Source organism: Pogoniulus pusillus, chromosome 3, assembly GCF_015220805.1.
Source record: "Pogoniulus pusillus isolate bPogPus1 chromosome 3, bPogPus1.pri, whole genome shotgun sequence".
Classification (NCBI taxonomy): domain Eukaryota; kingdom Metazoa; phylum Chordata; class Aves; order Piciformes; family Lybiidae; genus Pogoniulus; species Pogoniulus pusillus.
This window is the reverse complement of record NC_087266.1, coordinates 1,378,131-1,397,853: the sequence shown is the minus strand read 5'-3', so window position 1 is coordinate 1,397,853 and position 19,723 is coordinate 1,378,131. Positions and strand designations below refer to the sequence as shown.

Sequence of the window (19,723 nt, the reverse complement as noted above, 5' to 3'; positions counted from 1 at the left end):
ACACATCCAGGGTGAGTGACTCCAACACCTCCCTGGGCAGCTCATCCCAGCCACAGAATCACAGCAACATCAAGGTTGGAAAAGCCTCTCAGGATCATCAAGTCCAACCTAGAACCCTACTCTGCAAGATTCACCTTAAACCAAGTCCAACCTAGAACCCTACTCTACAAGATGCATCTTAAACCATAGCCCTAAGCACTTCAAACCACCCTTAAACACATCCAGGGTGAGTGACTCCAACACCTCCCTGGGCAGCTCATCCCAGCCACAGAATCACAGCAACATCAAGGTTGGAAAAGCCTCTCAGGATCATCAAGTCCAACCTAGAACCCTACTCTGCAAGATTCACCTTAAACCAAGTCCAACCTAGAACCCTACTCTACAAGATGCATCTTAAACCATAGCCCTAAGCACCTCCAACCACCCTTAAACACATCCAGGCTGGGTGACTGCATCACCTCCCTGGGCAGCTCATCCCAGCCACAGAATCAGAGAAGCAGCCAGGTTGGAAAAGCCTCTCAGGATCATCAAGTCCAGCCTAGAACCCTACTCTACAAGATTCATCTTAAACCATAGCCCTAAGCACTTCAAACCACCCTTAAACACATCCAGGCTGGGTGACTCCAACACCTCCCTGGGCAGCTCATGCCAGTCACAGAATCAACCTCTGAGATCATCCAGCCCAACCTAGCACCTAACCCTTCTAATTAACTAACCCATGGCACTGAGTGCCTCACCCAGCCTCCTTTCAAACACCTCCAGGCACGGCCACTCCACCACCTCCCTGGGCAACCCATTCCAATGCCAATCACTCTTCCTATGAAGAACTTCTTCCTCACATCCAACCTGACCCTGCCCTGGCACTGCTTGAGGCTGTGTCCACCCTCTCTATGAAGAACATTTTCCTAACATCCAACCTAAACCTCCCCAGCCTCAGCTTGAGGCCATTCCTCCTTATTCTGTCTCCTGTGAGCAGAGCCCAGCAGCAGCCTGTCCACAATGTCCCTTCAGGTAGCTGTAGACAGCAATGAGGTCTCCCCTCAGCCTCCTCTTCCTCACACTACCCATCCCCAGCTCCTTTGGTTGCTCCTCATCAGATTTACTCTCCAGGCCCTTCCCCAGCTTCGTTGCCCTCCTCTGGACCCACTCCAGCACCTCCACAGCTCTCTTGGATTGCAGTGCCCAAAGCTGAACACAGCACTCAAGGTGTGGCCTCACCAGAGGTGAGTCCAAGGGACAGTCCCCTCCCTGCTGCTGCTGGCCACAGCATTTCTGATCCCAGCCAGGATGCCACTGGCCTTCTTGGCTGCCTGGGCACACTGCTGGCTCGTACTCAGCTGCCTGCCTAGCATCTTCCCATCAAACTGTGTCCAGGTTGGGAGCAGTGGGGCTGGGCTGCCACTCAGCATCTGCTCAGCATGCAGTTGGGTAGAGGGGAACCTCATGAAGCTCAACAAGGGCAAGTGTAGAGCCCTGCATCTGGCAAAGAATAACCTCCTGCAGCAGGCTCACAGAACCTCAGACCCCACAACCTCTCTGGGCAGCCTGCTCCAGGGCTCTGTCACCCTCACTGTGAAGAAGTTTACACAGAATCACAGAGCCTCAGAGGTTGGAAGGGACCTCCAGAGATTGAATCCAACCTCCCTGCCAAGGCAGGATTCCCTACCTTATTCCCTAGGGTAGTCTGCACAGAAACACGTCCAGGCAGGTCTTGAAAGCCTCCAGAGAAGGAGACCCCACAACCCCCTTGGGCAGCCTGTGCCAGTCTCCTGGCACCCTCACAGGGAAAAAAATCCTCCTCATGGTTAAATGAACCTTCCTATGCCTCAGCTTCCACCCAGTGCCCCTTGTGCTGGTGCTGGGCATCACCCAGCAGAGCCTGGCTCCAGCCCCTTGGCACTCCTCACACGGAGGTAAAGCCCAGTGCACCAAACTGGTGCCCTTCTAACGTGCACACCAGTGCAGCTTAGAGGCTGATATGGTGCTGGGTGCCTGGCAGCAGAGCCCAACCCCACCTGGCTACAGCCTCCCTGCAGGCAGCTGCAGGCAGCAATGAGCTCTGCCCTGAGCCTCCTCTGCTGCAGGCTGCACCCCCCCAGCTCCCTCAGCCTCTCCTCACAGGGCTGTGCTCCAGGCCCCTCCCCAGCCTTGCTGCCCTGCTCCAAACACCTTCCAGCACCTCAACAGCTCTCTGCAATTCAGGAGCCCACAACTGGACACAGCACTCCAGGGGTGGCCTGAGCAGTGCTGAGCACAGGGGCACAAGAACCTCCCTTGTGCTGCTGCCCACACTGCTCCTGAGCCAGCCCAGGATGCCACTAACACCACCATGACAGAATCACAGCATGGCAGGGGCTGGGAGGGGCCTCCAAAACTCATCCAGTCCAAACCCCTGCCAGAGCAGCATCACCCAGAGCAGATCACCCAGGAACACATCCAGGCAGGTCTGCAATATCTCCAGAGAGGGAGACTCCACCACCTCCCTTCCCCAGCCTTCTTGTAGCCCCCTTCAGATACTGGAGGGCCACAATAAGGTCACCTGGGAGCCTTCTCCTCTCCAGACTGAACAACCCCAACTCCCCTGTCTCTCCTCATAGGAGAGTTCACCCTCCCTGCCAGAGCAGGACTATAGAATCTAGTGCAGGTCACCCAGGAACACATCCAGAGAGTCTCCCACCATGGTAACCTCTGTTAGGGCTTGCTTGATTCCAATAGGAACCTGAGGAAGCTCAAATCTGGAGGGAGTGAGTCTGAAGGAGCTGGACAAAGCCATTGCCCTGCAGCTGCAGAGAAGGGGGGTGCAGCTCTAATCTGTTCAACTGGCATTCCCCTGCTCCCTCATGGCACTTCAGGGCTGGAGTCCAAGCACATGACTGGCCACAGTGCCTGGGGATCACTCTGCAGTGCTAATCCTGCAGAGCACATGCTCACTAAGCATTGGTTAGAGGCAGTTCAGGGATTTCACCCTAAATGTAGCTTCTGATCCTATCTCCTGAACTTCCATTTCCCACCTGCTTTTCCTGCCTGCAAATGCACTGGAGAAAAGGAATCATTCATTGAACCAGCTGGGACAATTCATGTCCAGAGAGTCATAGAATCAACCAGGCTGGAAGAGAGCTCCAGGCTCAGCCAGCCCAACCTAGCACCCAGCCCTGCCCAACCAACCAGACCACGGCACTAAGTGCCCCAGCCAGGCTTGGCTGCAACACCTCCAGCCACGGCCACTCCACCACCTCCCTGGGCAGCCCATTCCAATGCCAATCACTCTCTCTGCCAGCAACTTCCTAACAACATCCAGCCTAGACCTGCCCTGCCACAGCTTCAGACTCTGTCCCCTTCTTCTCTTGCTGCTTGCCTGGCAGCAGAGCCCAACCCCACCTGGCTACAGCCTCCCTGCAGGCAGCTGCAGGCAGCAATCAGCTCTGCCCTGAGCCTCCTCTGCTGCAGGCTGCACCCCCCCAGCTCCCTCAGCCTCTCCTCACAGGGCTCTGCTCCAGGCCCCTCCCCAGCCTTGCTGCCCTGCTCCAAACACCTTCCAGCACCTCAGCATCTCTCTGCAATTCAGGAGCCCACAGCTGGACACAGCACTGCAGGGGTGGCCTGAGCAGTGCTGAGCACAGGGGCACAAGAACCTCCCTTGTCCTGCTGCCCACACTGCTCCTGAGCCAGCCCAGGATGCCATTGGCTCTGCTGCCCACCTGGGCACTGCTCCTGAGCCAGCCCAGGATGCCATTGGCTCTGCTGCCCACCTGGGCACTGCTGCCTCAGCTTCAGCTCCTCTCTGCCAGCACCCCCAGGGCCCTCTCTGCCTGGCTGCTCTCAGCCACTCTGGCCCCAGCCTGCAGTGCTGCTTGGGGTTGCTGTGGCCAAAGTGCAGAACCCTGCACTTGGCCTTGTTCAGTCTCATCCCCTTGGCCTCTGCCCACCCATCCAGCCTGGCCAGGTCCCTCTGGAAATAACAACCTGTCCCCTTCTGCACCCAGGTGGGTGTAGAGTCTGTGTTTGAGGGGCAGTCTGAGCACTTACTGGTGCTAAAGGACAGGAGAAGTTTATTTGTCTCAGGTTGCCTCGAGTGGCAGAAGCAATCTATCACCTGAGCTGAGCAATGAGATTTAGCACACCCAGGCTCACTGCACACTGCTGCTTTCACCTCCTGCCCTCCAGCAAGGGATCTGAGAAGGATTAAAGATTTTGTAGCAATGGTGAATAAAAAGGTCAGACCTACACCCTCAGAGACCAAAGCTCTTGTCCTTACCAAAAGCAGGATTCAGATCAGGATGAAAAACAACAGCTCGTGAAGAATGTCAAACTAGAGATCCTTCAGTCTGTGGGATTCTGACTATGGAGTAGGCATGAGAGTGGGCAGAGAGGAAGAAGACAACTTCACTGCATACCATTCATAGGATCAAGCAGGCTGGAAGAGAGCTCCAAGCTCAGCCAGTCCAACCTAGCACCCAGCCCTGCCCAACCAACCAGACCATGGCACTAAGTGCCCCAGCCAGGCTTGGCTGCAACACCTCCAGCCACAGCCACTCCACCACCTCCCTGGGCAGCCCATTCCAATGCCAACCACTGCCTAGAACTCCTCTCTGGCAAGAACTTCCTCCTAATTGTCTCCCAGATCATCTGGTCCAACCCCCCTGCCAGAGCAGCATCACCCAGAGCAGATCACACAGGAATACATCCAGGCAGGGTTTGAATATCTCCAGAGAAGGAGACTCCACAACCCCCCAGGACAGCCTGTTCCAGAGCTCTGTCACTCTCACAGGGTTCACTTGGAACCTCCTGTGCCTCAGCTTCCACCCAGTGCCCCTTGGCCTGGCACTGGGCATCACCCAGCAGAGCCTGGCTGCAGCCTCCTGGCACTCACCTGCACAGCTTTGTAAACATGACTGAGGTCACCTCTCAGTCTCCTCCTCTCCAAGCCCCAGCTCCCTCAGGCTCTCCCTGTAAGGAAGGTGTTCACCTTCCTTAATCATCTTTGTGGCTCTGTGCTGGATTCTCTCAAGCAGCCTCCTGTCCTTCTTGAGCTGGGGAGCCCAGAACTAGACACAATACTCCAGAAAGGTTCTTTAAAGCTCATCTAACCCAACACCCCTGCAGGGAGCAGACTTCAACTAGAGCAGGTTGCTCAGAGCCTCAAGCAACCTGACCTGGAATGCCTCCAAGGATGTGGCTTCTACCACAGGCAATCTGTGCCTGTGTTTCACCACTCCTCTATGTAAAACATTTTTTTCCTTCAGCCTACTCTAAATCTCTTTCTTTGAGTTTCAAACCATCATAGAATCAGGCAGGTTGGCAGAGAGCTCCAGGCTCAGCCAGCCCAACCTAGCACCCAGCCCTGCCCAACCAACCAGACCATGGCACTAAGTGCCCCAGCCAGGCTTGGCTGCAACACCTCCAGCCACGGCCACTCCACCACCTCCCTGGGCAGCCCATTCCAGTGGCAAGCTGGTATCAAAACCAAGGCACATGCCTCTCAGGAAGGCTTCCCCAGACACATCATCCTGACCTCCCTCTGTGCCATGCCCTGCTCACCACTCCAGCCCAAGAGGTGTATGAGGGCAGAGAAGAGCTGGAGGTGCAATGGTGGAGCAAAACCCTGTTGTGGCTGGCAAGGTATGGCTGGCCTGAGGCAGGGAGCTGCAAGCAATCTGTCATGGGAAGACTTCAGTTTAAACATTAAGGATTGTTTGACCTTTGGAGTTAATTGCCTAGAGAGGTAATAGATTGCCTGCTAGGAGGAATGACACCCAGGAAGATGGATGGCAGTTCTGGAGCCCTCAGCACAGGCAAGACATGGACCTGCTGGAGCCGGGTCAGAGGAGGCCACAGAAGTGATGACCAAAGTGCTGGAAGCCTTCTGCTGCCAGGAAAGGCTGAGAGTTGTTCAGCCCAGAGAAGAGAAGGCTCTGGGGAGACCCTGGTGCAGCCTCTGGTACTCAAAAAGGGCAGTAGGAAAGAAGGGGAAAGACTTTGCAGCAAAGCCTGTTGTGACAGGATGAGAGGAGGAGGTTGTTGAGCAGGAGAGTGGTGAGAGGCTGGAGTGGGTTGCCCAGGGAGGTGGTTGAGGCCCCATGGCTGGAGGTGTTTGAGGCCAGGCTGGCTGAGGCTGTGTGCAGCCTGCTCTAGGGTAGGGTGTCCCTGGGCATGGCAGGGGGTTGGCACTGGCTGCTCCTTGTGCTCCCTTCCAGCCCTGCCTGATTCTATCGTTAGAGCAGTACAGAAGCCTGACCTAGCAGATGAACCACAGAGAGGTAAGCTCCATCAGAGAGACCTCAGTGGCAGCCTGCAGTGAGAGCACCCTGACAGAGCTCTTATCAGGCATTTCTTAGCCCCACCAGTGTTATTCTGAGGAGATGCCCTCGGCAGGGGGGTTGGGACTGGCTGATCCTTGAGGTCCCTTCCAACCCTGACTCGTTCTGTGATTTTTCCATTGGAATGGGCTGCCCAGGGAGGTGGTGGAGTGGCCATGGCTGGAGGTGTTGCAGCCAAGCCTGGCTGGGGCACTTAGTGCCATGGTCTGGTTGGTTGGGCAGGGCTGGGTGCCAGGTTGGGCTGGCTGAGCTTGGAGCTCTCTTCCAGCCTGCCTGATTCTATGACCCTATGACAGACAACATCCCAAGGGCAGCAGAGATTCATCTGCAGTCTCTGCTGTCCTTTTCTCTTTCCCCCCACCCAGCCAGGACAGACCTCTCTGAGTTTTTGCAAGGCAGCAAAGACCAAGAGCCTGCCCTGCTGGAGGTGTGGGGCCACACTGAACACCCCCTGGCCACACGCTGCCTGCTGAGAAAGTTCCCTTGTTGGTGTCTCAGCTGCCGCCTCCGCGCCGCCAGATCAGCTCGAGGTCATGGTGACGTGAGGGATGTGAGCAAGCTCTCACCTGAGGCAGGCAGGTCACAAGAGCAGGGAGCTGCAGGGAACACTGCAGTGACCACTGCCTGTGTGCCTGCTGCAGCCCTGGCACAGCCTGGCTGCAGGCTGTGCTGCCCTGGGAGCGATGGGCACCCAGCATCTGCCCCGGCAAAACGCCTCTCAGTCCGGGAGTGGTTTATGGTGGAAGGGACCTCAGGGCTCAGCCACTTCCAACCCCCTGCCAGGGGCAGACACCTCCCACTGCAACAGGTCCTGTAAGGCCTCATCCAACCTGCCCTTGAACACCTCCAGGGAGGGTATCAAGAAGGTGCCAGGCTGTGATAGGACAGGGGACAATGGATACAAACTGGAACCCAGCAAGTTCCACCTCAACGTGAGAAAAAGCTTCTCTCCTGTAAAGGTGACAGGGCACAGGTAGTGGAGGCTCCTCTAGAGACTCCCAACACTCCTCTGGATTCACTCCTCTGTGACCTGCCCTAGGTCATAGACCCAGAGAATCAGGCAGGCTGGAAGAGGCATTTAACATCATCAGACCCACTCCACGCTGCCAGGTCAATGCTGAACCTCATTGAGCACAACATCTACACAGCTTTTCGGTACCTCCAGGGATGTAGACTCCACTGTTCCCCTGGGCAGCCTGTTCCAGGGCTTAACAACCCTTTTGGGGCAGAAATTCTTCCTACTGCCCAACCAAAACCTCCTCCTGGCATGACTTGAAGCCACTGTGCCTGCAGCGTTCAGCCTTACAGCGATGAGAGCCAGAGGCTCAGGAACTAACCAGCCCTGAAGGCACTCCCCTGGGGCTTCTCCTTCTGGTGGGTGGATGCTGCTCCTAAGGCAGGCCTGGAGGTTTGTTCACAGAGTCACAGAATGCCAGAGGCTGGAAGGGACCCTCAAAGCTCAGCCAGCCCAACTCCCCTGCCAGAGCAGCATCACCCAGAGCAGATCACACAGAACACATCCAGGCAGGGTTTGAGTATCTCCAGAGAGGGAGACTCCACAGCCCCCCTGGGCAGCCTGTGCCAGGGCTCTGGCACCCTCACAGGGGAAAAAACTCCTCCTCATGTTCCCATGGAACTTCCTCCCAGTGCCCCTTGGCCTGGCACTGGCATCACCCAGCAGAGCCTGGCTGCAGCCTCCTGGCACTCACCTGCACGTCTTTATAACCACTGCTGAGGCCAATGTTGTTGGCTGCTATGCCTTAGGGATGGTTCAGCCACCCTGCAGAGCTGGGATCTCCAAGCTACTCAAAGTGCAAACAGGCCAGCCTGCCAAACACTGGAGGGGGAAAAGACTGCAGGCACCCAGGTGGGTGACAGCCCAGGGCAGGAGCAGTCTTGATGCAGACTTTGGGGGAGATTCAGACTGGAGGTGAGGAGGATGTTGTTGAGCAGGAGAGTGGTGAGAGGCTGGAGTGGGTTGCCCAGGGAGGTGGTTGAGGCCCCATGGCTGGAGGTGTTTGAGGCCAGGCTGGCTGAGGCTGTGTGCAGCCTGCTCTAGGGTAGGGTGTCCCTGGGCATGGCAGGGGGTTGGCACTGGCTGCTCCTTGTGCTCCCTTCCAACCCTGCCTGACTCTGACTCTGTTAGGTGCACAGACATTGGATTTTGGCACATCAAGGCTTTTCATGCAGGTAACTTAAGGAAGACAGTGCAGCAGTGATGAACATTGCACTCTGTCATCCTGCAAGAGCAACTGAAACCCAAGGAAGTGATGCCTGTAACAGGCACCACCAGTAAATAGGGTGTAAAGTGCTCAACATGAGTGACATGGAGGTGCCAGGGTCTGTGCCAGTTGCTAAGAGCATCCAGCTAAAGACTTCAGTACTTGAAACCAGGGCCTGATTTTCAACAGACCTCAGGAAGAAGCTGCTGAAACCTGGAGTTCTCCCCGTGACAACTGAAGGTGGAGCCAGCAGTGTGCACTTGCAGCCCAGAAAGCCAAGCAGAGCCTGGGCTGCAGCAGCAGCAGTGTGGCCAGCAGGGCCAGGGAGGGGATTCTGCCCTCTGCTGTGCTCTGCTCTGCTGAGACCCCACCTGGAGTCCTGCATCCAGCTCTGGAGCCCCTGGGACAAGAGGGCTGTGGAGATGCTGGAGAGTGTCCAGAGCAGGGCCAGGAGGGTGCTGAGAGGGCTGCAGCAGCTCTGCTGTGAGCACAGCCTGAAAGAGTTGGGGCTGTGCAGGCTGGAGCAGAGGAGGCTCCCAGGGGACCTTCTTGTGGCCTTGCAGCATCTGAAGGGGGCTCCAAAAAAGCTGGGGAGGGACTTTGGAGGGTGTGAGGGAGTGTCAGGAGTGGGGGGAATGGAGCAAAGTTGGAGGTGTGGAGAGTGAGGCTGGAGGTGAGGAGGAAGTTGTTGAGCAGGAGAGTGGTGAGAGGCTGGAGTGGGTTGCCCAGGGAGGTGGTTGAGGCCCCATGGCTGGAGGTGTTTGAGGCCAGGCTGGCTGAGGCTGTGTGCAGCCTGCTCTAGGGTAGGGTGTCCCTGGGCATGGCAGGGGGTTGGCACTGGCTGCTCCTTGTGCTCCCTTCCAGTCCTGCCTGATTCTATGATTCTAATGTGCAGGTGAGTGCCAGGAGGCTGCAGCCAGGCTCTGCTGGGTGATGCCCAATGCCATCCCAAGGGGCACTGGGTGGAAGCTGAGGCAGAGGAAGTTCCATGGAAGCATGAGGAAGAATTTTTTTCCCTGAGAGGGTGACAGAAGCCTGGAACAGGCTGTCCTGGGAGTCTCCTTCTCTGAAGACATTCAAAACTCTCAAGCTTATCCCATCCAACCTATCAAACAGCTCTGTCCAATCATGCAGACCATGGCACTAAGTGCCTCATCCAAGGTCTCCTCAAATCCTTCCCTTCTCCAGGCTGAAGAGCCCCAACTCCTGTAGCCTGTCCCCCAGGCTGAACCAGTTGGAAGAGAGCTCCAAGCTGATCCAGCCCAACCTAGCACCCAGCCCTGCCCAACCAACCAGACCATGGCACTCATTGCCCCATTCAGGCTTCTCTTGAGCACCTGCAGGGATGGTGACTCCTCCACCCCCCTGGGCAGCCAATTCCAATATCTGACCACTCTTTCAGGAGAGAATTTCTTCCTGATATCCAGCCTGAAGAGAGGCAGTTCAGCTGAATGGATCCCTACCCCCAAATGAGCCTACGTTAGAGCAAGAGACCACAGCAAACTCCATCCTCTGGGAAGTCAGAGCCCACAGGCAGCCTCTCTGCATCTGAGGGTAGCCAGGAAATGGGCATCAATTTTTTAAGGCTCCAGCAGGAGGTTCAATAGATTTGCCCTCATTCAATCCTCCCCAAAAGGCCAGCAGGTAGAGGAGACACAAAAGACAGCAGATAGAGAAGCTGAACAAAAGAGCTGACCTTTTCTCCCTCCCTGTTCATCCAGGTAGCCAGAGCAGAACAATGCACCCTGATGCCACCTGATCCCAGCCCAGCCTCCTGAGGAGGGCAATTGCCTGCTGTGTGCTTCGGAGCTTTTCATCAGCCACAACAATTAATCAAATAAAGTATCCCTTAGCAAGGAGCTCAGGTGGAATTTCAGCACCACCCAGACCCAGCGGGGCTGAGCTGACCTGCACAAAACGCTGCAGCTTGGACCAACAGAGCTTCCAGTCTGCTCTCCTAGGATCAGGCAGGTTGGCAGAGAGCTCCAAGCTCAGCCAGCCCAACCTAGCACCCAGCCCTGCCCAATCAACCAGACCATGGCACTAAGTGCCCCAGCCAGGCTTGGCTGCAACACCTCCAGCCACGGCCACTCCACCACCTCCCTGGGCAGCCCATTCCAATGCCAATCACTTTCTCTGCCAGCAACTTCCTCCTCACATCCAGAATTTAGGATAGTCCTTCAGAGAGGCTGAGGTCAGCCTCCAGTTGCAGGGATAAGTGGGACTGAGTTCACCTCAGAATCTACCAGCCCTGGTTTATCCTGCTGGGACTTCTGATGATTCCAGAGGATGTTTTGCTTGAACAGGGAGTGGACAAATTAAAGCAGAGACACTGCTCTGCCCTGCCAGAGTGTCTCTAGTGCAATCACCAACACATCCCTCAAGGCAGCCTGGTGAGCTGGCTGTCATTAGTCCTGTAGTAGCCTGGCCAAAAGGGGGACAGACACTCCCTGACTCATTGCCTGCACATGCAAAATGCTCAGCCAGCTCAACCTAGCACCCAGCCCTGCCCAACCAACCAGACCATGGCACTAAGTGCCCCAGCCAGGCTTGGCTGCAACACCTCCAGCCACGGCCACTCCACCACCTCCCTGGGCAGCCCATTCCAGTGCCAATCACTCTCTCTGCCAGCAACTTCCTAACAACATCCAGCCTAGACCTGCCCTGACACAGCTTCAGACTCTGGCCCCTTCTGTTGCTGCTTGCCTGGCAGCAGAGCCCAACCCCACCTGGCTACAGCCTCCCTGCAGGCAGCTGCAGGCAGCAATGAGCTCTGCCCTGAGCCTCCTCTGCTGCAGGCTGCACACCCCCAGCTCCCTCAGCCTCTCCTCACAGGGCTGTGTTGTAAATTCTGTCATTCACTTTTTTTCTGGCTCTGCTCTTCATCAGAGAGGAAATTGTCATGGATTAAACTCACTGGCTGCCCAGGGAGGTTGTGGCTGCTCCCTCCCTGGAGGTGTCCAAGGCCAGGTTGGATGAGGCCTTGAGCGACCTGCTCTAGTGGGAGGTGTCCCTGCCTGTGGCAGCAGGTTGCAACTGGCTGAGCTTTGAGGTCCCTTCCAACCTAAACCATGCTCTGGAACTCACAGAACTCAACCTCAGACAACTCCAACTCAAATTCAACTCACAGAGTCATTGGATCATAGAATCATTTGAGTTGGGGGAAAAAAAATCCCTTTAAGATCACCAAGTCCAATCATTAACTCTTACCCAGTGTGGTGCTAAAGCACATCCCCTCAGCACTGCATCCCTGCCTCCTTTAATCACTGCCTGCTGCCTCCAGTTCTTTTGCCTATCCAGGCTGCTTCAGCAGGTGCTCAGTTCCACTTCATGCCTCAGCAGCAATACACCAGGGGGATGTTTAGAAGCAGGCTGGGTGAGGCACTTGGTGCCATGGTTTAGTTAATTAGAAGGTGTTAGGTGCTAGGTTGGACTGGGTGATCTCAGAGGTCTTTTCCGACCTGGTTGATTCTGTGATCATGGAGGTCTGGGCTGGATGTTGTTAGGAAGTTGCTGGCAGAGAGAGTGATTGGCACTGGAATGGGCTGCCCAGGGAGGTGGTGGAGTGGCTGTGGCTGGAGGTGTTGCAGCCAAGCCTGGCTGGGGCACTTAGTGCCATGGTCTGGTTGGTTGGGCAGGGCTGGGTGCTAGGTTGGGCTGGATGAGCTTGGAGCTCTCTGCCAACCTGATTGATTCTATGACTCTCTGCATCTGCCCTGGGAGCAGCAGAGCTCACCAAAGCCTCACCTGCAGCCAGCAAATCCCAAGCAATCAGACTCCTTGGCGGTGAGCAGGACACAGTCCCCTCCAGAAGCCTTTCCCTGCTACTGCTGTGTTTAATTTGCAGTGAATGTGGGCAAGGAGCTCCTGTGATTAGGTGAGACATCTACAGAGACTATCAGCCTGACCAGGCAAGAAGCCTTTGCTCTTTATGCAGGTCAGACTAGAGGAGCAAGTCAGCTTTAATTAGGGACTTAATTTGTTCCAGTTTTAACGAGCTGCTCCACTCCCACCCTGGTTTGTAGCATCTTGAGCTGCTCCTCAGAGGAAAGGGGTGGCTGCTGCTATCTGCACTTGGCTCTCAGCTACACAGAAGGAATGGGTGTCTGCTGGAGACAGGTTTTGCTCCCTAGGCTGAGCTCAACAAAGCTTCACTTCAGTCCTTCAGCTCCCTTTACAGCAAGGACAAGTGCAGAGTCCTGCACCTGGGGAGGAAGAATAAACTGCAAGCTGGGAGGTGACTGCTGGAGAGCAGCCCCAAGGAGAGGGAGCTGGCAGTGCTGGGGGAGAACATCCCTGGCACAGCAATGTGCCCTGGGGACAAGAGGCCAATGGGGTCCTGGGGGGCATTGAGCAGAGAGTGTCCAGCAGATCCAGGGAGGTTCTCCTGCCCCTCTGCTCTGCCCTGCTGAGACCTCATCTCGAGCACTGCCTTCAGTTTGGGGCTTCCCAGTTGCAGAGGGACAGGGATCTGCTGGAGAGGGTCCAGAGGAGGCTATGAGGATGAGGAGGGGACTGGAGGGCACTGCCTGATGAGGAGAGGCTGAGGGCCCTGGGGCTGCTTAGTCTGGAGAAGAGAAGACTCAGAGGGGATTGAATCAATGTTCATAAACACCTGAGGGCTGGAGGTCAGGAGGGGGGGACAGGCTCTGCTCACTGCTCCCTGGCACAGGACAAGCAGCAATGGATGGAAGCTGCAGCACAGGAGGTTCCAGCTCAGCACAAGGGGGAACTTCTTGCCTGGAAGGGTCCCAGAGCCTGGCACAGGCTGCCCAGAGAGGTTGTGGAGTCTCCTTCTCTGGAGCCTTTCCAGGCCTGTCTGGATGTGTTCCTGTATGAACTACTCTAATGGATCCTGCTTTGGCAGGGGAGTTGGATTGGATGATCTCTGGAGGTTGCTTCCAACCTCTAAGGTTCTCTGATTCTGTGTTGGGCAGCTGAGTCCTGTTCAGCATTTGCCAAACCCTCTCAGGTGGAAGATATTCCACAGCTGCAGCCTATAAACACTAATATGCCCTAGAGACCTTCACATTTGCATGCTGCTGTTGACAGCCTCCTGCACACAGGTGCTGTAGATACAGAATCACAGAATCAGGCAGGGCTGGAAGGGAGCACAAGGAGCAGCCAGTGCCAACCCCCTGCCATGCCCAGGGACACCCTACCCTAGAGCAGGCTGCACACAGCCTCAGCCAGCCTGGCCTCAAACACCTCCAGCCATGGGGCCTCAACCACCTCCCTGGGCAACCCAGTCCAGCCTCTCACCACTCTCCTGCTCAACAACTTCCTCCTCACCTCCAGCCTCACTCTCCTCACCTCCACCTTTGCTCCATTCCCCCCACTCCTGACACTCCCTCACACCCTCCAAAGTCCCTCCCCAGCTTTTTTGGAGCCCCCTTCAGATGCTGCAAGGCCACAAGAAGGTCCCCTGGGAGCCTCCTCTGCTCCAGCCTGCACAGCCCCAACTCTTTCAGGCTGTGCTCACAGCAGAGCTGCTGCAGCCTCTCAGCATCCTCCTGGCCCTGCTCTGGACACTCTCCAGCATCTCCACAGCCCTCTTGTCCCAGGGGCTCCAGAGCTGGATGCAGGACTCCAGGTGGGGTCTCAGCAGAGCAGAGCAGAGCAGAGGGGGAGAATCCCCTCCCTGGCCCTGCTGGCTTGGGTTTTGAGCTTCAGTACCTTTATTTGACACTCAGCTCACTTCCAAGCCTTGATCCCATTGCTTTCCCACCCATTCCACTTCCTTGTGAGCTGGCAAAGACTGCACTCTGCTCTCTCCCAGCATCCTGGCTGGAAAAGCTTTGGGGAGTAGGGGCTCACTGCACCCAAACCTGTGCACAGAGGTTTGAGATGCATGAACGACCTCAACATGGGCACTGCTGAAGCAGTCCTCTTCTGAGAGGATTTCTGGCTCTATCCAGCAGTTTGGCTGGGGGACCAGCCACAAGCACAGCAGCTCATCCCAGACCACACACTGCAGAGCAGAGAGGAGCACTTCACATGCAAAACCTTCTCACAAGCTGTCTCCACATCCTGTCCGCCCCTTGCTACAGTGACACTTGTCCCACTCTGCTCCAGGAGCAGAAAAACTCTGGCTCTGCCCCAAGTGAAGTCCCTGTTTCTCCTTTCACCCTGGAAAAAGGACCAGCAGAGCAGAGCTGGCAGGGAGTGGAGGCACCAACTGCTACCTTGATGTTATGTGGCCACCCAAAAGGCACCAACTGCTACCTTGATGTTATGTGGCCACCCAAAAGGCACCAACTGCTGCCTTGATGTTATGTGGCCACCCAAAAGGCACCAACTGCTGCCTTGATGTTATGTGACCACCCAAAAGGCACCAACTGCTGCATGATGTTATGTGGCCACCCAAAAGGCACCAACTGCTGCCTTGATGTTATGTGGCCCACCAGAAGGCTCCAACTGCTACCTGACAGCTCGATGTTATGCGACCAACCAAAACTGTGCCCAGGACCAAGTGCCTGAGGCTGCCTCCCCAGTCAGCCCCTTTCTGCTGGGGCTTGGAAACTGCTCTCCACAGCTCCAGGAAAGGCTTTGAGAAAGAACCCAAGGAGCTGACAATGCCTTCATTAATCACAGCCTAATCCTTTCCATGGCAACCCAAGGATTGCGAAGTCACAAGTTAGCAGGCGTAAGACAGAAGCACTGCACAGCAAACCCCCTGGGCTGTGCAAACTTCATGCTGAGGGAGAGGATGCCACTGCTCCCAGGAGTCAGAAATGAGATTGCCATGGAAAAGAGGTTCTTCTCTAGGCTGGGTTCAGGTCTCCAAAGTGTTGCTGTCAATGGGGAAGGCACCACAACTGCATGAAGTTACTCCAGACGCAGGCTAGAACAAGCCCAAGGAGAGACTTTGACCCCAGCTGTTGGGTTTACAGGAGCACAAAGCTTTCAGTCAGGCCAGGCAGAAAAGAAAAACAGGTTGTCACCAGCCCAGCCCCAGGACTGAAACCTCAGCACCAGGACTGAAACCTTAAACGTGGCTTAGGCTTTGGGAACTGTCAGAGCAGGGAGACGGCAAAGTCTGGCAGTGGAAAGAATCAGAGAGCCAATAACAGGAGAGAATCCCTGCCCTGGCTCTGCCCTCCCTAGCTCCTCTGCTGCTCTGCCTGCAAGGGTTTAGGCACAGGGCAGGGGGGGACTTGCACAGGGTCTCAAAGGGGTGCAGGTTTTGACTGAAGCTTTGGCAAAGCTCAGCCCAGAGCTGCAAAACCATCCCACACCTTCACACCAGAGAATTGATCAAGTTGGAAGAGAGCTCCAAGCTCAGCCAGCCCAACCTAGCACCCAGCCCTGCCCAACCAACCAGACCATGGCACTAAGTGCCCCAGCCAGGCTTGGCTGCAACACCTCCAGCCACAGCCACTCCACCACCTCCCTGGGCAGCCCATTCCAATGCCAATCACTCTCTCTGCCAGCAACTTCCTAACAACATCCAGCCTAGACCTGCCCTGCCACAGCTTCAGACTCTGGCCCCTTCTTCTCTTGCTGCTTGCCTGGCAGCAGAGCCCAACCCCACCTGGCTACAGCCTCCCTGCAGGCAGCTGCAGGCAGCAATCAGCTCTGCCCTGAGCCTCCTCTGCTGCAGGCTGCACCCCCCCCAGCTCCCTCAGCCTCTCCTCACAGGGCTCTGCTCCAGGCCCCTCCCCAGCCTCTCTTCAGGTAGTTGTAGACTCTTGGCACTGCTAGGACCCTTTAGGTCATGCACCTCAGGGGAAGAGAGATAAGACACCATGCAGTGGAGAAGGAGGGGAGAGGACTCAGCTGGCAACTCAAGTCATGTCCTTGACATTTTGACACAAAGCACAGTTTAGCCACACCAGGTTGGTTCTAGGATGCCCTTTCACCCGAGCTGTGGAGAGAAGCATTCTCTCCACCACACAATGGCCTGCAGCTGTGGGCAGAGCACCTCTCAGTCCTTTCTGCAGGGGAGGTTTAACAGTCAGGGGCAGCCAGGCAAACCTAGACCCAGTGGCTTGCTGCCTTTCAGAGTCTCCCTCCACGCTCCTTCCAAGGCAGGTCCTCCATCACACACTCCCAGAGGCACCAGGAGATGTCATTTGCACCTTTGTTAGGAACTCTCTTAGGAAAGCCTGGGGCTGTTCCTCAGCCCATGCTTGTAAGGCTCCACTCCCAACCCAGGCAATGAAATGCAGCCTGCAACTACAGAGTTGTGCCTCAGCCCCTGCCCAAAGCAGGGTCCTGATAATTCAAACAGGCTGGGAAGGTCTTGGACGCCTCTGACCAGCGTTGCCGTGAGCCAGGGCACACATTACCGACACACACCCTGCACACGGACCCTCCTCTGCTGCAATCAGGAGAGCTGCACCAGCTGCCTGAGAGCAGGTTAAGCTTTAAGCACCTGGGTGCTGTTGGGTCAGAGGGGGAAGAGATGGTTCTGGGGGAGGGGGAGTCTTGTGCCACCAACAGTGCAGCAGGCACACCCCCAGCAGCCTCTCCCCATCCCTAAGCGCTTCCAGACGTACCCCTGAATATGAAAGGTCTATGGAGCAAAGCGAGGGCTGAAGGATGGGGTGCGGGGGGTCCTGAGCAGGGCAGCACAGGAAGGGAATGACCACCCCACAGCCCCGCTCGCCGGGAGGTGACCCAAGCTAAATTAAGCAGCAGCTCGAAATTACCGAGGCGCTAATCCCTGCTGCGGGAGCCGAGCTGGCTCGGGGCTGTGGGCATTGCTGGCAGGGCTGCAGCCGTCTCTTTGCCTCTCTTTCCTGGAGCCCAGCCCCTTCCCCGCACCCGAGCCCGGCGATGAAGCTCGGGTGCAGTTGGGGCGGCGGCGGCAGCGCTGCGCACCTCGCCGCACCCCATCGCGACCACCGCACCCTGCTGCAGCCCTCCGCACCCTCAGCGCACCCCGACCGCAGCATCCCCAGCCCTTACCCTGCTCCCTCCTGGGCGTGCCCAGCCACCATTCGCCTTACCTTAGCGGGGCATGGCCGGGAGGCAACCGAGGAAGGGGCTGCTGGCGTCCGGCAGGGAGCGAAGGCAGCGCCGGTCCTGCTGCGGCTGCTGCTGCTGAGCCCTCGGCGGGGGAGGAGCCGGGACACAGCCAGCCCCGGGGGTGGGGGAGTGATCACAGCAGCACAGGGTGGGGAGGGTTGGAAGGGGCCTCCGGGGATCGCCCGGTCCAGCCCCTCCTGCTAGGGGATGGTCACCCGGAGCAGGCTGCTCAGGTTGGCAGCGCTCGGGTGGGCTCTGAAGCTTCCAGAAGAGGAGGCTCCGCAAGCCCCCTGGGCAGCCCTGCTGAAGTGCTCTGGGTCCTCACGGCAAGGAAGTTTGCCGCTGCGCCAGCTTCTACCTGCTGCCCCCTGTCCCGTCCCTGGGTGCCGCTTGCAAAGAGCCTGGCCCCATCCTCTTGACCCCCAGCCCCCTTCAGAGACTCATCAGCGCCAAGATCTCCTCTCAGCCTGCTCTTTCAGGCTGTGCTCACAGCAGAGCTGCTGCAGCCTCTCAGCATCCTCCTGGCCCTGCTCTGGACACTCTCCAGCATCTCCACAGCCCTCTTGTCCCAGGGGCTCCAGAGCTGGATGCAGGACTCCAGGTGGGGTCTCAGCAGAGGTGGAGTAGAGGGGGAGCATCCAGATGCCAACACGTGGGTTGGCAACGTGGGCAGGGGTGCTGGCAGGGGTGTGCAACCACAGAACATCGGTGTGAGAGGTGGGGAGCTTCTGAAAGTTGAGAGGCCAGCAGCAGGCAGCAGAGTGGAGCACTGCTCCCAGAAGGATCTAGCCTGGGCTCCCCAGGGGTCCTGCAGCATCTCCTCATCCCTCCAGCACTGCCATCTGCCAGGGATTTCTGCTGAGGTTAAACGAAGTGAAGCAACACTTTGGAGTCTCCAGCAAGGGAATAGCTTCGTTGCCTGTCCCCCAGAGCTGCTCAGCTGTGACCAGGTCCTTGGCCAGTGTCCCAGGTATTAAATACCCAGGGATTAACCTGTGGCCATGAGTCTGTGCTGAGCAAAGGCTTCTCATGCCCTTCAGATCCCACTTCCAAACCCAGAGAGGCAGGCAGAGGAGCATGTCCAGCCCAGTGTCCCTGCCAGAGCCCTCCCTGCCTTCCCACACACCCATGAGGCAGGCTGGGCACAAGGAAAGGCTGCCCAGGGCTGGACCTTGCCCAGGGACATCGGATGTGGTCCAGAGGAAAGCAGCTCCTTGGCACAGCCCATATCTGCCCTCACATCCACACACAAACCACACTGGGACAGCAGGGTAGGGCTTGATTCAAACCAGGCATGGACCCAGCTGGTCATGAATCACTCATCTCTCTTCATCTTAAAATCAACTGCCCTTGCACCTGAGCAAGGACTCTGACACTGTGCCACACCACATCCTAGTGTCACAGCTGGTGACACATGGGTGTGATGGGAGCTCCACTGGATGGGTACAGAACTGGCTTGATGGCTGCACCCAGAGAGTGGCTGCCAATGGCTCCATGGCCAAGTACAGGCCAGGGACAAGAGGAGTCCCTCAGGGATCAGTCCTGGCACCAGTCTTGTTCAGCATCTCTGTGAGTGCCATGGACAGAGGCACTGAGTGCAGCCTCAGCAGGTTTGCTGCCCACACCAAGCTGTGTGCTGCAGCAGCCAGGCTGGAGGGCAGGGATCCATCCAGAGGGAGCTGCACAGGCTGCAGAGGTGGGCACAAGCCAAGCTCAGGAGGTTCAACAAGGGCAAGGGCAAGGTCCTGCAGCTGGGTGGAGGCAATGGCAAGCACCAACTCAGGCTCGGCAGTGCCAGGCTGGAGAGCAGCCCTGAGGAGAGGGACTTGGGGGTGCTGGTGGAGGAGAAGCTCAGCAGGAGCCAGCAGTGTGCACTTGCAGCCCAGAAAGCCAAGCAGAGCCTGGGCTGCAGCAGCAGCAATGTGGCCAGCAGGGCCAGGGAGGGGATTCTGCCCCTCTGCTGTGCTCTGCTGAGACCCCACCTGGAGTCCTGCATCCAGCTCTGGAGCCCCTGGGACAAGAGGGCTGTGGAGATGCTGGAGAGTGTCCAGAGCAGGGCCAGGAGGATGCTGAGAGGCTGCAGCAGCTCTGCTGTGAGCACAGCCTGAAAGAGTTGGGGCTGTGCAGGCTGGAGCAGAGGAGGCTCCCAGGGGACCTTCTTGTGGCCTTCCAGGGTCTGAAGGGGGCTCCAAAAGAGCTGGGGAGGGATTT

The 19,723-nt window shown here is 57.1% G+C and overlaps 1 protein-coding gene across 4 annotated transcripts in view; it reads right to left on the bottom strand.

The window, feature by feature from the left end:
- MYO7A (myosin VIIA) overlaps window positions 1-19,723 on the bottom strand; it is a 131,849-nt gene that overhangs the window by 107,018 nt on the left and 5,108 nt on the right. For 2 of the 4 annotated variants that reach the window (XM_064168544.1, XM_064168572.1), the window contains exon 1: window positions 17,494-17,580. The exons of 1 other annotated variant lie outside the window; for it this stretch is intronic. The gene's annotated coding sequence lies outside the window, so the exon portion shown is untranslated. Of the gene's footprint in view, window positions 1-17,493; window positions 17,581-19,723 lie in introns of those variants that run through there. One more of the 4 variants, XM_064168565.1, reaches the window with a different exon arrangement.